The 17,668-nt window shown below is 38.7% G+C and overlaps 1 protein-coding gene across 8 annotated transcripts in view; it reads left to right on the forward strand.

Annotated features, from left to right (window-relative positions):
- SPATS2L (spermatogenesis associated serine rich 2 like) overlaps positions 1–17,668 on the forward strand; it is a 171,755-nt gene that overhangs the window by 45,658 nt on the left and 108,429 nt on the right. Inside the window, exon 1 of one of the 8 annotated variants that reach the window (XM_054699980.1) lies at positions 6,302–6,358. The exons of the other annotated variants lie outside the window; for them this stretch is intronic. The gene's annotated coding sequence lies outside the window, so the exon portion shown is untranslated. Of the gene's footprint in view, positions 1–6,301; positions 6,359–17,668 lie in introns of those variants that run through there. 8 annotated transcript variants of the gene reach the window in all.

Raw genomic sequence — 17,668 nt, forward strand, 5'->3', positions numbered from 1 at the left:
CACAAGTACATTTATGAATGTGTTCTGAAAATGAAATGTGCTTCCATGAAATCAGTGGATGGAAATCAAAGAGAGAAGAGGACGTTTTGTATATTCCTTTTGTAGCTGAGCACTGGCTGGAAGGAAGCACTAAACATCTCTCTCAGTGTTTGTGTTTTTAGATGCATCAACCAGCAATAGAAAGCTTTCCTCCAAGTGTGTACATACCAGAAATGAGAGGGATAAATATTTGTTATGTGAATACATTTAATGGATGATAGAGGATTTGGGGACTATGGCAAATGTTTGTGGTAAAAACATCTGAAGGCCAGAGACTTTTCAAAATGCTGAGAAATTAACATGAACTGAATGGCACATATTTCATTTTGCCAAGGACTAAAAATTTCCATTAAAAAATACATAAGCCTGTCAATAACTTTTATCTAATACCTGATGTATTTTAGTTAATGCTACATTTTTCCTGGTGTTCTGACAAACATAATTGTCTCCAAAGGTACTCACTAATATTGTATACAGAACTGATGGCTGATTTCATAACCTTAAACTGAAGGCTGAAGCATTAAAATTTTTGTATCCACCCCTCCAGTCTCTCCAGTGAGGGATTATAAATTGAGTTTTCATTTTGATGCAATTGTAGTTCGACCTTGGGAGAATGTATTTAACAAGAACGTTAAATACATGAGTGTTGACATTAGTGTAAGGTGGTCATGTGGTTTTCAGTCAGGAAGTATTGCATTCTGGCAATATGTGAGGAGTGTGTCTCTTAGTCCCCCACCCCTTAGCATAGTTTTTTAAGAAGGTAGATCTACTTCAGTGTTGTTCAATTAATGGTTGCTTTTTGTTGCCTCTTAGTGGATTCTAAGAATGTGATTTCTCTTCTTCAGTCTATGTGACTACCTTTCTGCTTTGTGCTGTTTCCCATTTCAGTGAACATTTCAGTTTTATGTTTATGTGCTTGAGGAAAGAATCAGGGACTGATGTGATTCTGTGTCTCACCTCCTGCTTTTCCTTAATGCCTACATGCTGTGACAACGCCTCAGGGTTCACAACCAAAAGAGGTACACACTGCATTTGTATTCTGAGTTTGTTTTCCTGTGTGAGCAAAACTGATGATTTAAGGATGAGAGAAAAGGGCATACACTTAACAACATAAAATGAGTTTTGCAAGTTCTATAGAAAATTCAAAACACTGTGGTTTTGAAGCCATTATATAACCAGAACTTGAAAACAGGAACACAAGCAATGTTTCTCTCTTTAAACATCACCTGGATACCTGGTTTAACTATCAATAATTTCTCCCCACTATATCGACAATCCAGTTGCTCCAGCCTTGTGCAGATACAGCCCTAGAAGCTCTAGTGAGTCTGCTGCTTTAATAAATAAACAAACAAACAAACAAATAAATAAATAAGTACCCTTGTCTTTAGTATAGCAGGATTTAATGGAAGGGGGCCTTAGCCTCTGTTCCTGAAGCCTCTTTCTCTTCCACTTCCTTGGAGAAGGAAGCAAAATTAATTTCTCCCCTTCCCTTTTGATTGTAGGCAAACTCCGATGCCACCTGAATTCAGGGGGCAAACCCCCTCCCCTGACAATTACTCCCTTGTTCTTGAGCCTCATGGGCCTGGGGAGTAGGGAGGGAGAAAGGGTAATGAATTCCTCTAGGTGGTGATAAAAGCTACATTCCTAGAGGATAAACTGCACAAAAACCTTCTTCTAGGAGGAAAAAAGGAAAAAGTGAGGACTGTGGGGGGGCACACTTACTTTGACACACCAACATAGGCACACACGGAGCTAGTGTGTGCTTAGAGCCACATTTCAGTTTTAAAGCTGTAAAAAGGAAGTGACTTTAACATGTTGTCCATAGAATGGACATAGATGGTCTAAAGGTTGGGAGAAGTTTTGGTCAGAGGAAGGGCTGTTTTACTGCTTTACTGTGAGAATTACATGTGGCCTCTATCAAGTGCCATACACCCTGGTCAAGACGTGGAAACATTTTCAAAATGCCTTGATTTCAGACTTTTCAATTTCAAGGAGCAAAGAAGAGGCAATGAAAAAGTCCATGTAATTTGTTCAGCACATCTGAGAATGGAGGTATGGCCCCATTTAAACTTTCTTCAAACAGCACAGTCTCTGCATTGAAATTGGGGGTCTTGATTGTGCTACTCAAGTGGCGGTCCCTTGTATGTTTTTCAGCGGATATATTTGGTGAGACGTAAAGGCAGTATCATTCCTTCCTGCTAATCAAGGGCCAGAACCAACCCACACACATCTGCCTCGCTGTTCCTCACTGCCTGTTATGAAAATAAACTTCTCGTTTTTCAAAAAGAAATCACTACCCTGAAAGCAGGAAAAGGAGCACATAGCTGTAGTTCCCAAATCTTGCCAGCTTCTACCCCTTCACCACCCCACCCTAAATAGTCTCAATACCCCGGCTTTTCAGATTTTAAATCTAAACACCCTTCATCTTGCCATAGCCTCTCACCAAGAAATCTGACAGAGTTTAGATAACCCCTAAAAAAATAATTCTGAAGGTGTTTGCCACTCAGACACATAGTTCTTGAGAAATAAACACATAATCAACTCTCTGGGATGCAATGAATTTTACAAGTACTGTGCTGTAGTATAAAACAGAAATATACCTCAGTGTTGTAGGTAACTGCAGCCTTTACAGTTTCTTGGCTGAACTCTGGTCCTCTCTTTAATGAGAAGAAACAGTCAGATATCACACAAATATCAAAGTGGGCTTTTGGTAAAGATGCCCTATCCGCAGTTTGCATCACTGAGTCCATTGGAAATGTACCCTCTTGATGTCAGTATATCAGGTTTAATGAAGTTAAACATTTGCCAAGTGAGTTTGTTTTTCAGAGGAGTCACTTCAGGGAGGCATGTGGGAGCAAACCTCAGCTTAGCTAACCATGAGTAATTATTTGCCTCTGTCCATAATTTTAACAATGTGAATCATTAGCTAAGACCCACTCTTCTGTCCCAGAAAGGTAAAGATGCATTCATCAAAGCCATGGATTTTAGTAGGAGAGGATGTTGTTTACTTCACCTTTGCACGATGAGATGATTAGCTTTATCACTGTGACCCTGGAAATGTTGTCATGGGTCAGGTACTAGTCCTGGTAAAGAGTGACCTTCTTGCTTACCTGCTCTGAAGTCCTCACCAATGTGCAAGACTAGTTATTGCCAAGGATTCTTGTTAGTATCCTTTCTTCTCCTTTGAGGGGACAGTTTGTAGAAAATACACATCTATTTTAATTTTTAAAATGCTTTCTGGAATACATGAGAAAATGCCTTCCCTTTTAAGAGGAAATAGCCATGTGTTTATTAGGTATTTGTTGTGACTGAACAAACCAGATTTGAGCAACAAAGGCAGCGTCTTTGACGTCTTGCCAGGATTGTATTTCGTAGCTAAACATGACATTTAGGAAATGTCAACTGTGAATGACTTTTTTAAAAAAACTGGTAAAGTATGGTTGGATATACGTACAAACTTGGACATACAAGGACTTAACAAGTTTCCAGCAGACATAAAAGACCACCCTGCCTCCACCACTCTTTTCAGGACCCCTTTCATTTCTCCTTTTTACCCTGCTAGCCCTGTCCCCCTCGTCCCCTCCAACACCAGAGTCTTTTCAACACTGCTATGGAAACTGCCTGTGGAGAAACTTGGCTCTCTGGGAAAACTCTGTCCTCTTAAGTGCAAGAAGAGCTGTGTGGCCTGACCCAAAGATAGCTGCTGGGCAGGGCCTGGGGGACTCCCCAATATTTTCTTGAATGCAGTGTGATTCTTTGTAACTTCCTTTACTTTTATTAGACTCATGGGTATCCTATTTTAAAGATCAGGATGTCTGAGAGCCATGAGGAAAACAACCTTTGTTCATTTGTTTGGTCACGAGAATTAGTCACGCTACAGTGACCACTTACACAAACACAGCCCTCGCACATGGGCTGTGCTTTATGGCGAGCCGTTGACAGAGAGCCCACTCAGACACTAGCCCTTCACAGCAGACACTGCTCTACAAATGGGGACACTGAAACTGAAAGAACTCGAAATATTTGAGCTGCTGGAAATGGAACTAGAAGTTGCAAATTTAAATTCTGAATTGAGTTATTTCATTCTATAATCCTTTGTGTGTGAATATTTTATCCACGTACGTGTTTTTGTATATACACATATAGGCTCACGTTGCTGTCGTTTTAAATAGTGAAGCAAATGTATTTGCAGACAATTAGCAAATAATAAAACTCAGAATATTCAAACCATCCCTGACCTCAATATTCTGCTATTTAAAATATCTGTATACCTGAAAGGTGAAAATGACATGACTGGGTCTTATTTCATAAGCTTTAGAGCTTGAGAGTACTATGTGTGCCTATAAAAAAAAACACATTATAAACCTGAAGGTTAGGATCTTACAACCTGATTGCAAAATATCTATGTAATTGTAGTTAATGAAATGCATACGTTATATTTCTATTTATAGGCTAATCCCAGCACTAGTGGTAGATTTACATCTGTGGTTTTTGAATACTTTATACTTATTCTCGGTGAATGGGGTATTATTTTTATCTGCAAAGTGTATTTGAATTCTCTACCAGAAAGCCAGTTTCATTAGATATTTCCATGTGATCACCTTTCTGATCAAGGCCTATTAGCATAAATCTAAAATAGAAAATGATAAACACTCAAAAAGCACATTACACAGGTCTGTTTATAATAACAATGACGACAATGATGACTCTAAACAGATTGTCTCATTGACAGTGAACATGCAATGGGAACATCACAAGAGATCAAGTAGTGCCACTTTCTGTGATAGAAAATTCTCACATTTACATAAAGCCAGAAATAAAAATGACCCCAAGAAAAAACATGTGTTAAGAATTATGAGTGTTAAGCTTAGAAGGAGGGGGGGAAATTGGGTTATCACAAACATTGCTGTTTTCCTTCCAAAATATAGACACACTTTCCATTCTCTGACTCCATGACATTGACTCTGGATAAAAAATGTGAAGAAAACAGAATCAGGCAAATAAAGACAAAATTGTTGTCAATTACATTTAATAGGAGCTGAAAATCTGAAAGCAGTGTGGTAAATAGCCAGTGAGGCTTTAAGGAGTATGGAAGTATTATCTAGAACATTATTTATGATTAAAATATATAAAGTTCTACCTGAATTATTTTCTCTGAAACATAGCATCATCTTCCAACATTCTTTAGCAAAAGAGGTCACTTTTATTTCATGGCCAGGTTTTTTTGTTGGGTTTGTTTTTGTTTTTGTTTTTGTTTTTTTTGACTTGTGTTTGCCCTTCTAATCTGCCTCACTAGGATAGATTACTACTCCTATTCCTGATAGGCGTTTTGATGACAGTAACTGAGAATTACACTCTGGGTTCTGCTGCAGTCTTCATCATTGCTGACTCAGTGAGGCCACTGAGACTGAAGCCGAAAGGTGTGTCACGAAGACTTTTCACTCTCTGAATGTGGCTGAAGTTTGCAGACTTTAAGCCTCAGCTCAGCCTCTCACTTTCTTTGGAGACAAGTAGAAAATTACAGATACCAGCAATTTCTGCTTTTTAAAAAACCTGGAAATGGGGGAGAGCAATGCTGTAACCAATATGATTCTTTTATTAAGTGCCTCTTTTCATCGTTTAAATAAGATTTGAAAAGCCAACCCAGACCAAATTACTTTTTTCCTTACTTTAATACATTTTGGCTAAATTTTAAAGCACAGGCTATATTTTATATAATGAGAATAGGGAAACTTTATTCCCATTTCACATGAAATGACAAGTACAGTTACTTGATTTAGATCCATTTAGATCTAAGTAGACCATCACACTGTTAGCCGTGAACTAGCACTGGGTCTTAAAGTCTTTGTAGTTAATTTTAGAGCATCAATATATGTATGGGAGCAGAACCTGTCTCAGAATGCATTGCAGGCATTATCTTTGAGAGATGACAGGGATAATCAGTTTGACTTCATAGCTGAAGGCACACAGAACCTGGGAGAGAGTTGCTTAACCACTGAGACAAAGAAGCTGCCCTCATGTCAAGCAGCTAATGTTCTGTCACTTGCCAAACATTCTTGCTTCAGATTCATGTTCTGAAGTTTCACAAACCAACTGAGTGAACAAACTGTGTGGTCTAGATGAAATGATATCTGCCTGAAAGGAGAAAAGTGAAGTTAGCCAAAAGTCCAGATGGCAACGGTATTTTCTGCAGAACTCTATTTGGAAAGTGAGCTTTATGTAATTTTTGGTCACTTCTTACTATCTTAGGAGACCATTTTAAGAATAAGTCATTGAGGAATACCGCAAATGTTTCAAAAAATGAATTCCGCCAAGGCAGGTACGTCATATAATCTGTCCACAGAATCATCGCTCTTTCGTGAAAATGTTGTGATTTTTTTCTTTTAGCATTGTTATGACTCTCTCCTCTCTCCTATATCTTCAGTATTCAGCTGGTTACATTACCCTTGAACTTCGGTTCCATAACTTACAATACTGTGGTGTACAGATACGGGGTGACGTGGCTGGAAAGGTGCACGAACTTCCCACTGGCCTTCATCTTGTGCTTGGCTAGATTGCTCACTTGCATGCAGAAAACCAGCAGTTTTCAACTGCATCCACATAAACGTGATGCTTCCTTCTTTTTCAAGGCAAAATGCCACTTCTAAATTGCATCTTCCAGCAAATTTGTAAATACCTTAGATTTACTCCATCTTCCATGTTTAGGAATTTTACTTTGAGGCTACAGGGTGGGTGAGCCCCATAGTTGCAAATAGAAGCAAAGAAACATCAACTCACACTGGGGTTCATTACATAGCAAATCAAGATAGAAGAACATTTTTAAAAAACAATTAAAGCTCTTCGCTTACCAAGTGGTGGGGTTATCTCTAGTCAGATTGGGTTTCTTCTCTTTCTTCCTTCTTGTCTTCTGGTTACCAAGACTTGATCATATTTCTTCTAATTGACTTCAGATTCATACTTTCTCCTCCATTGTCACCTTCATGACATAGTCACACTTTCATGCCCTCATTCCCATCTTTAAGGAGCAGCACTAATGTAATCCAGGCACCTTTACATCCAACTTACACCCCAGTACTAGTTTAATCTTTATAAAGCATTGATATTGTGATGATGTTAAAAATAGTCAGTGGTTTCATATTTTGTCCCACAGCCAATTAGCTCCAAAAATCTCTGCCTTTATTTCATGGCCCAGGATAACCTGGTGCCTTTCCTCTTACATCTCTCCCCCTCAATGACCAACTTTATTTCTGCTCTATAGTATGTTGGCACTCAAGTCAGTATCTGATGAAAACCAACCTCTATCCCATTTCTGTGAGATCTGTTCTTAGACTAGAGTATTCCAAGATAAGTCTCACCTAGAATACTCCTCCCATTTTCCTTCCAGCTCCATAAATACCCATTCAGCAGTCCTCACCATCTCCTTCTGCTTCACTTCAGCATACACTTCCTGAGCACCTGCCATTAAATTGAAAGTCCCATGACGATGTGTGGGAAGGAGTGTAAGACTATGTGAAATAGGGTTCTGATGTCCTGCCTGATTCTCCCACTCCAGCCTCCAGATCCTTCTCTTCTGGACTTTGACAGTACTCAAAATGTAGACCATGACCAAGGATGCAGGAAAATTCTATTGGAACTAATATTTCACTTTTTTTCCATATTTTTTCAAGTTTCTATTTTAGTGTAGTTTTATAAAGTATGTAATATTTTGGTACAAAAGTACACATTTAATGATCCATGTGCAAGCACTTTTCCTAATGGAGTGAATGATCAAAAAGGTGAAAAGCCTGATGATATTCAAAACAACTTCACTGGAGTTTTAGGAGGTCAGTAAACTGGTCCATCAAGGTCCATTCATCTCTCATTCGGAAGTCATTTCCTAATCCCCTATAGTGTGCCAAACAGTACTGAGAGAGCGAAGTCAGGCAGGAAGAAATCAAAATGTCAGCTTTATTTCTGATAAAAGCTCACTGGAAATGTTGGCTTTAAATCAGGGCCAGGGTGGTTTGCTTCATACTTCATCCCTGTGTTGAGTAGACCCAGTCACAGAAATTACACTTTTTTTCTACCTCTTCCTCCCCACCAATAGCAAACCCTGCACCCAAAGATTACTCCATGACCAAGTCGGGGTGAGAGGCACCCTCTTTTAGGCAGGCAGAAGGATCCTAAGCAAGGGGACTAAGGAGGGGTGCCCAGTTGATTCTTTCAGCAGAACCTATGAGATAAGCCATTCCTTCTTGGGGGAAGGAAAGCAAGTAGCAGCCGTTTAGTAAGCAGAAGCCTTTTTACTCCAAAGATGTAAATATTAGAAATTTCTCGAAGGTCAGCGCCGGAAGCTTTGATTGTTAATTATTGATTTGATTGATTGATTTGATATTGATTGATTTGTTTGCTGTGACAAAAACCAAATAACAGTTGCTTAAAAATGTAAGTCACTATCTTCTTTCTGAACAGTGTAAGCAGGCAGACTTTTGTGGAAGTTCCACAGTGATGGGGGCCAGTCTTACTATCTTGTTGCTCAGCCATACTCTCTTTACTAGCTTCTATTGTAAGATCTTATCATACTTTAGCCCAGAAGGGGATGAATAAGATGGGGAAAGCACACCCCTCCTTTTAAGGTTACAACAGGAATTGTGCATATCACTTCCATTCACATACCATTGACCAGAACTGACCTACATGCACATCCTGAGGTGCAAAGGAGACTGGGAACTTTAGCTCCTATAGGGTGGTCATGTGCCTTGGTAGGACTTCAAAATTCTACTACTAAAGGATGGAGAGATTAGATCTTGGTGGACAACAGGTAACGCTGCCTTTAGCTTGATAAAGCCATTCTGAGAGACATGTTCTGGCACGTTGTAGATTGGTAGGCAGGTCATGAGTTTTCAGAGAGGGAACTTATAAGCAGTGTAGAAAATATTGGGGACATAAAGGGGGACGTCTTGCTCTGCAATAGGAGCCCAGATTCTTAGATAAGCTCAGTGTTGCCACCTTACAGACCTCAGGCCTGAGGTTCAGTAATGTGGACACCTTTTCTGCTACTGGAAAAGAAGTTGAAGCTTAACTTCCAGAATATCTTTTGCTACTGTACAACTGAATAACAGTGGATTTTTTTTTTATTTTGTATATTTTTTACATCATTTTTCATTTTTGCACAATGTATGCATTTTCATCTTGGTTATAGTCCCCATACAATTCCCACCCTCCCTTGTTTTGATCCTACTCCCTCCTCCCCGCCAACCTGTAGTGTGTCTCTGGTTTATAGTTGCTTGTTGATTTTGATTTTTACTTTATTACAAGTGAAGTTTCCAAAATAAATAGATTTGGTCTAAAGCCAGGATAACCACTTTGCTCAGTTACCCCCGTTTCAGGCTTCAGATCACGATGCCCTATCACCCCTTGAGCCATCATCCTCCCAGTTCAGGGTATAGCTACACTTTTCTGAAAGGTCAGTAATATATACAAGAGGCTTGTAATGATAAAAAAAAAAAATTAAAACAAGGCTTCTTAAATGCTAGTAATTTTAAGTTAAATTTTAAATTGAATTGTACTATTGTTGAACCTCAAGTGTAAGGTCTGAATTACTTTAGAACTATTCTAGGAAAATAACCATAAAAAGACACTTTGCTGATTACAGTGCTGAACATGCTCTACCTGGGACTTGCATGTCGCATTTGTTTACTTCATTAACCAGGCGCTTTCTTGTGTTAGTGTCCACATCCATCTTTTTCAAATGTAACCCTGGTTTTCATCTCAACCTGACAAGACCAACCTGGATTTTGACAGTCACGCTGATTTTTATCTACTTAAACTGCTAGAAGCAAAATCTGATTTTGTTCCTGGCTTTTGTTACTGAGAAAAGTAATAAAAACCAAGGCAGAATTAGATCAGGGACATCCATTATTTTAACCAGGAACAAAAAACAAACATATACCTCTCCCTAAGTATTGCACTAATTTAAGTATACAGGGGATGTTAAAAATTGCATTTAAAATGTATTTCTCAGTCAATCATTTATTTGATATATACATGTTAACATTTCTTTTGTCTCCAATAGAAATAAAAATGGAGTAGTAGTGGTAGTAGAAGTAGTAGTAGTAGTAGTAGTAGTAGTAATGATAATGGTAATAATAATAATATCTATCATTTGTTGAGTGCTCAGGTGTGAACAAATTTCACACTAATTTCTAAGGTCAAAGCTTAAGTCTTAAATCAGACCCACCTAAACTGCATGGCTGCTGTGTAGTCGAGGAAGGCTGTATTCCCCCCAAGGGAGTGAAAATTGGTTCTTGGAGAGCGAAAAAATCAGACATAGCCAAGGTCAGAGAGGGGATGTGACCATGGAAGGATGATGGTTTGTGCCACTGACTCAGATGGAGGGAAGGGGACAGAGCTGAGGAATGTGGACAGATGTCAGCACCAAAAAATGCAAGAGATCCTCTGAAGCTTCTAGAAAGGAATGCAGCTTTGCCAACACCTTGATTTTTGCCCAGTGAGATCCATTTGGGTGGGCTTCTGACTGACATTGTAAGATACATACTGTTTGAGGTCTCTCACATTGTGTTAATTTGTTACAGCAGTAATAGAAACCCAATACACTCCATTTCTTCTCCTGTTCAGTGAGAAGAATAGAATTCTATGCCACAGGTTTGACGTATGCATAAGTAAAATAACCTGTGAGAAGTTCTTAGCATGGGGAAACATCGGACCCTTCCGGTGGCCTCGCAGTGTTCAGACGGCAGGGTTTGCACTCGGAAGCACTTTCTCCTGTTTAAGTTGCTGATATACTTATTTTTTATGTCAGTGAGAACAGTCAAGTTTTATACTGTCACTTTACAGGGTCTTTGTAGATGGCAAGGTGTTGGCAGGGCTGCATTCCTTTCTAGAAGCTTCAGAGGATCTATTTTTTGACTTTTCAGATGCTGGAGTGCTTCCACTTAGCTCTGTCCCCTTCCCCCAATCTCAAAGTCAGCACCTAAGCCACCATCCTTCCATAGTTACATCTCCCTCTCACTGTGACTACAGCTATAGTCAGGTACTGATTTTATATTTCCAATTGTGAGACATTTATTTCCGTGCTTTCTATGTATCACCAACTCTTAGGTCCATCCCCAAAGCAACTTTCCCTCTCTTTTCTTCTGTCAAAAGAAATGCCTGAATCCTTAGAGAGGTGTGGAGTGACATCCCACCAGGAGCAAAGAAAGGTATTCTCTTGACTGGGAAAAATGAACTCAGGTGTATCTTTTTCTTTTTTTTTTTTAACTTAAGGGAAGTGTCTGTGTGTGTGTGCATTCTCTGTTGTGTTCATTCTTGGTTTTTTTAATGATTAAGAAAATCCCAATGGAAAAGTCTTTCTTCATAATTTCACATTCACTGACTTGCTTCATTAAGTCAGTTGGGTAGAGTCTGGTGTAAATGAAGTGAAGGCCACAGGTTATTCTCTATCTTTGTTGAGTCAATTATTTTCACAGAGAACAGCTTTTACATTATCACAGGAAAGGAAATGAACAGAATTGTATTCCTACTACCCAAGTGCTAAAACTATGTGTGTTTACATATGTTATCTTTTTAATCCTCACAGCATCACTGAAACAGATATCATTCTCATTTCCTGCTGAGGAAAGGGATTCAGCCTCACAACATCACTATGAAATAGATAAATAGATATTGTAGGGGTTCAGGGAGGGTGGCAGCTATACTAGTTTGACTGAGTCAGCAATGTGACTTCTATCTAGAACATCTATTATCTGGTTACATAGGCAAGACCTTTCAGTGGAGGCCATGTTTCAAAGCCTTGTGTTTAGTCCTTGAGGATTGTACATTGAACTTTCTCTGTAAGCACAGAGATGTTTAGACTCTATAGTGGTATACTCAGGCTAACAAAGTTTTAATATGGTGAAGGATCAACCAGAAAATCAACATCTTTTTTATTGGGATATTTGTCTTACTCTGAGGAGCAGGACATCTCCTTTTCAATATCAAAGGCTCACAGATTTCTCTTGTCCTCTGTAAGGGCAGGAATAGACACGGTGCAGGTTTTCTATGATCCAGCAGACCCAGTAAAGGAGGAGTCAGAGTCCTTAGTGGCTTTTTGCAGGTCTTTTTATTTAGATTACCAGGTACAAGGCAGGCAGGGGCGCTGGGGGGTCTGGGAGGCCTGCTAGCCTCCCAGCAAGTCTTCACTCTGGGCTCTCCGGCCTTCTCTCAGCTTCTGCTTCTCTGGCTTCTCTCTCGGCTTCTCTTTTGGCTTCTGCTGTTGTCCCCTAATGCCGCCCTTAAAAAGCACAGTCTTAGCCCAGGTGAATCCCATCTACCTATGCCCACGCCCTATTCCAGGTGCCCGCCATCAGGCATGCATTCAGGACCGCATGGATCCATCATCTATCCTGATGGCGGGAGGGCAGAAAAGCGTGACATTTTTCATTACCCTACATCCTCCACATCAGATTCCTGCCCTGACCCAGCATTCTTTCTGAAGTATGCACCTGGCCATTTCACTCCCTTGCTGGCAAGCCTTCAGGGAATAGCTTGCTACCCTCAGGATAAAGATGAATCTCTATTACCTGATTCTTTCTTGCTTCATCTGTTGTTCTCTCTTCATTCAGCTCTACAAATACTGAAATAGCTCAGTTAAACCTGAATCTCTTTGGCATCTGGTCTTTGGTGTAGTCCAGCCCCACTGCTGGGGCAATGTTCTCCCCTCTTCTCCCATTTGCACTGTACTCAGTTCATCTGTGGTACTGTGATGAGGCAACTGAGACCTAACACCCACCTAGAAACCTTCCTTGACCCTCCTAATCTCAGTTGTTTGCCTCCACCCCCACCCCAACTACAAAGTGCTCTAATAAAACCTTCTGGTTCCTCTAGACTAGCTTGTGTTGAATTTGTCCTGTTGATTTGTCTGATAACTCTCACCACAATCAAACTTGTCTGAGGCTAGGATCCATATTTCATTCACTAAATGTTGTTAGCCTGGTAGTTTTTCTACCCAGTACTTGATGCAAGCCTGCTATGTTAGAAATGCTCACTAAAATTGTCTTGAATGAATTGAGAATGTTCAAGTCCTGGCTCTATAACTTTTTAGTTGTGTGACTTTTGATAAATTCCTCATACGCTTATGACCTCAGTGTCCTCATTTATAAAAAGAGAAATCTCATGAAGGTGATAAGAATTTCTTTTCAAACATGAACATACTGGGGTTCTAATGCAACTCATTAGCCATCTAGAAACCATAAATCAATGATTGTATCTTACAAATGGTAAAATAGGAGCATTACCAGGGACTTAATTCCTTGAACATGGATAGACCATTTCACTCCACTCACTCACAAACAATATTAGTCTACAGATTCATGCCTAGTTTTTTGTTGTTGTTGTTGTTTTTGTGGGACCCTCACTGGTGGCCAGGGATCGAACTAGCGCTGCAGAGGCTGCAGGCAGCCTCGCAACCCAGCGCTCAACCGCTGCGCCACCAGGGGAGGCCCTCATGCCTGTTCTTGAGTTGATATTTCTATCCTTGATGTAGTAGTTTATTTTCTGCAGCATACCCCTTTATTAAAACTGCTTGGGGGCCTCCCTGGTGGCGCAGCGGTTGAGCACTGGGTTGCGAAGCTGCCCGCAGCCTCTGCAGTGCCATTTCGATTCCCGGCTGCTCCCCGGACACCGGAGGAGGGTTCCCACATGGCGCGCAGACCTCTCCTGCCGCCCGCTGCTCCCCTCAGCAGTGTGCTTTGGTCCTTCTGCCTGCTCTGCTCTCTGCTCTGGCTCTGGTGAATTCTCTCACCCTCCCGTGCTTCTGACTGTACCCAGTGCTTGTACAAATAAATAAATAAATCTTTAAAAACAACAACAACAACAACAACAAAAAAAAAACTGCTTGGCATGAGCCTTTTGAACCTAAGAAAATAATAAATTATGTTTGTATCCTTTTTTGTTTGTTTTTATGTCCATCTGTTTTTACCTAGATGGAGCTGATAATATCTTTTGCTGTACTAAGAATTTTAAGTGAAGATAAGTAAATAAACTACTAGATGAAAACAGCAAATCAAATTAAGTTGCCAGAAGAGATAATACCATATATTGACTGTGGAATATTTGATAGGAGAAAAGAGAACTACTAGCATGCTAGCTGTAAAAGTGTGAATGCCCAGTGTAAAACAGCTAATACGTGATGTCCACTAGCTTAACTCCCTGGTGATAAAATCTTTGTCAAAATTTAAGATTGTATTTGAGCATATACATTTTGGAGGCTGCTACCTTCTTCGTTCCTAAGGCTTATTGCCATATAGGATGCTACTGTGTCTCAGGTACTTTTGCTAGCAAGTCAAACACATTTAGCTACTTCATTAATATATTGTATATAATAATCTGAAGTAGTAATTTTTCAAGAGTTTCTATCAGTGCAATTTGTTTCCTAAAATTTGTTCCATATCTCTTGGTAATTGTGATAAATTCAAGATTTGAAACTATTTCAAAAGTCACTTCTTAACCTTACTGCAAAGTCTCAATATTATTGAAATGATAATTATGATGAGCTAAAACATCAGTAATTTTAATGCTCTACAATTTTTATTTTTCTTGTTTTTAATTGAAAGTTTTCTTGCTGAATGCAGAATTTCTTTTGTCTTTGGACAAAACTGTATCAGGCTAATTAGCATTAAAGGTTTTTCCCTTTCTCTCCATTATTTAATGAGTTGTTGCTTATTTAGCAATCCATCATGATTTCTGACCTCCTGACTCAGCAAAGTCTACTTACAGGTCAGGTGGCCATGACCTTGTGTCGACAGAGCAGTCTGTTAGCAGCAAATAGAAAAACACCACCAACAAATGGATTTGTTGTTTCGCTAATGACAAGTTACTCTGAACTCAAGTCACAGCCAATGAAAATTATTTGATGACTCCAATACTTGATATAGAAACCTTGCTGGAAACCTGTATTTTTAAAAAAATGAGAGTATGTTTTGCTTCATATGAAAAATAAATTATTATGGTTAATTTGGAGGCAGATTTTATATTTGGTTATTGATTATTTAAGTTACTTAGCAAAAAGTAGACTAAAGAAATTGAGAAAGTAGTGATTATATTTACATGTGCCTAGTATTTAAGTGAATTCCAATATGTATGGTACATATGGGGTCTATGGGTATATAAATTAAGCCCTGTAAGTTTTATTGGTCATATTGATGATCAGCTGAATAATAGTTTAAATTTGCCTACATTCTTTAAAAATGAGATTAATGACTCTTAATAGTGGGTGGTAAGAGACGTTTATACACAATGTTGCACTTTGTCATAGCTATACTTAATTTTTAAATTATTTTTTAATATTAAAACAAATTTTAATTATTAAAATTACTTTGATACTTCAAATAGCATTATGGGAAAGCCTGAACGTTTTCATTATCAAATACTTGAGAAATCCTGTTTTAACTAATCATAAGTTAAATAAAGGTTGGTCAGTGGCAGAATTTTGACAGAGAAGAAAAGGGAGGAAAATGAATTATTCCCATGGTGCAGAAATCCAGATGTTCTAGGGGGGTAGAGGTGTGGGTGTCAAAAACCCCAAAGAGGACATGAATTTAGCAAAGTTAAAAAGAGAAAAAAAATACCGTGCCCAGAGCAGGTCCTTGCATATAATAGGAATTCAGTAAATACTTTTAAGTGTATAAATTAACTGAGACCACCCAACCATATCAAGCATTGCTATGATTCATATATAACGTACAAAAGTGACACAGTCATAATAAGTAGGAGTGATGAGACACAAGCTATTTGGGCATCTGCTGGAAGTCTTACTCACATTTAAAATAAAACAGGATCTCAGAGACCAGTTTACCTCACTGACATTTTCATTTCTAATAAGGTAAAGTAAATGAAGAGAACTGCTATTTTGGATCTAATTTTAACTAAGAAGAGATTGGTTGGTGAAATAGAAGTGGAAACCATACCCATTTCTTTAATAACTATTTATTGACTACCATGTGCAAAGCACATTGAAGGTTGTGATCATATCACTTTAACTTTTGTGATAACCAAAGAACAGAGGATACATAGAGCCAGATTTGTACTACAGACTTTAGGAGAGAATTTTCAGATGTTCAGGGAAAAAAATAGATATGATTCAACAGCCTTTAAAAAAGATGACTAAAGAGATGAGAAACCCAACCCTACAGTTCAGATTTAGGGCTCTTTCTACATGTTCCCAAAGCTCCTCAAAACTCCCTTCTAAGACCCAGTACATGCTGGATGATAATCACTGTTTATTGTGAAATGTTAAGCTTCAGCAGGACAGGGCTGCTTCTATCATGTTTATTATGTCTGTATCCCCAGCAAATAGGATGGTACTTGGCACATAGCTGGTACCCAATAAATTACATAGACACATGTATAATTCATTGTGTATACAGTGAAGTCATCAAGCATAATGAAATTCTGGTAATATAGTCATAAATATTTTTCCAAACTATCAAAAATCATGCAAAGACATGCATGTATGTACACACACTAAGTCTAATTGTCCACAATTTTTTGAACAATTATAGTTAGGGTTTTGAAAGTCCTAAAAAAAATAAGGAAGAGAAATGGCGGTGACTGTAAAGAAAATGTTCACATGAGCTCAAAATATAAATGACTATTTAAAGAAGAATGCAAGGAGAGGCAACTAACCAAGAACAAATACCAAAGAGAGATAATCCCATTAGAATCTTGTCAGGAAGTCTAGAGTCCAGAGTGAGCTGAAGTATGTAAAAAATTCTAAAAACAACAGAAGAGACTTAAAAAGCTGGCTAGGAACAAATAGTATAGAAAATAAAGGTGATAGAATAAGCCAGACGTACAGCATTGGAATGTTTGCGATGTCAAATGTGTTGTGTCTCTTTTTGATAATGACATAGCTATAATTCCTGTCAAGACTGGAATACTATTTTTATTTCTTTACAGTAGAATTTTGTTTTACTTTTGTAGGGAAAAAAATTGAAAAGGAACAGGACCTCTATGAGAAAAACAGGTTACTATTCATCTCTTCTTATTCTTGCCTTTTAATCAAGAATCATGATTTTCCATCTGGTAAAAGTCAAAAAAATGTGAGTAAGAGGAAACTGTAGCTCTTACCAACACTGTATTACATCCTTAGCCCTTCATCATGATGGGGTCTCCTGGCCCAGATTGTATTTACAGGCCTGAAAGCACTCACACCTGTGACTGTTCCCATCTCCTTGCTCATCTTGGGGAGATTTCAGTGAGTAGAGAAAGCCCCAAAAGGTTGGAAATTGGAAAAAAGAGATAACAAAGTGCCAGAAAATTCTAGAATTAATTCTGAGGCTTTAGATAACACCCAGAAAAGAAAGTGATAATCATGAGGCACCAGCCAGAAGTCAAGCCATTCAGTAGGGTACTTAATGCAAGATGAAGAAAGTGTAATAGGATGTCCATGAATTTCATCAAGGTAGTTCTCACATTATCTCAAGATTTCATTGTGGATTTAATGGAGAAAATAGGAACTGAATAACAGAAGAATTCAGTGGATTCACAACTAGGTTTGCTTCACCTAACCCAAGAAATGCCAAAGAATAGGTCCATGTGATTATAGAGGGAGATCTATAGACATCTACTACTGTTTTATTCTGGATCTCTC

The sequence above is a fragment of the Talpa occidentalis genome, unplaced genomic scaffold, assembly GCF_014898055.3.
Source record: "Talpa occidentalis isolate TD23 unplaced genomic scaffold, MPIMG_talOcc4v2.1 talOcc4.3, whole genome shotgun sequence".
Lineage (NCBI taxonomy): Eukaryota > Metazoa > Chordata > Mammalia > Eulipotyphla > Talpidae > Talpa > Talpa occidentalis.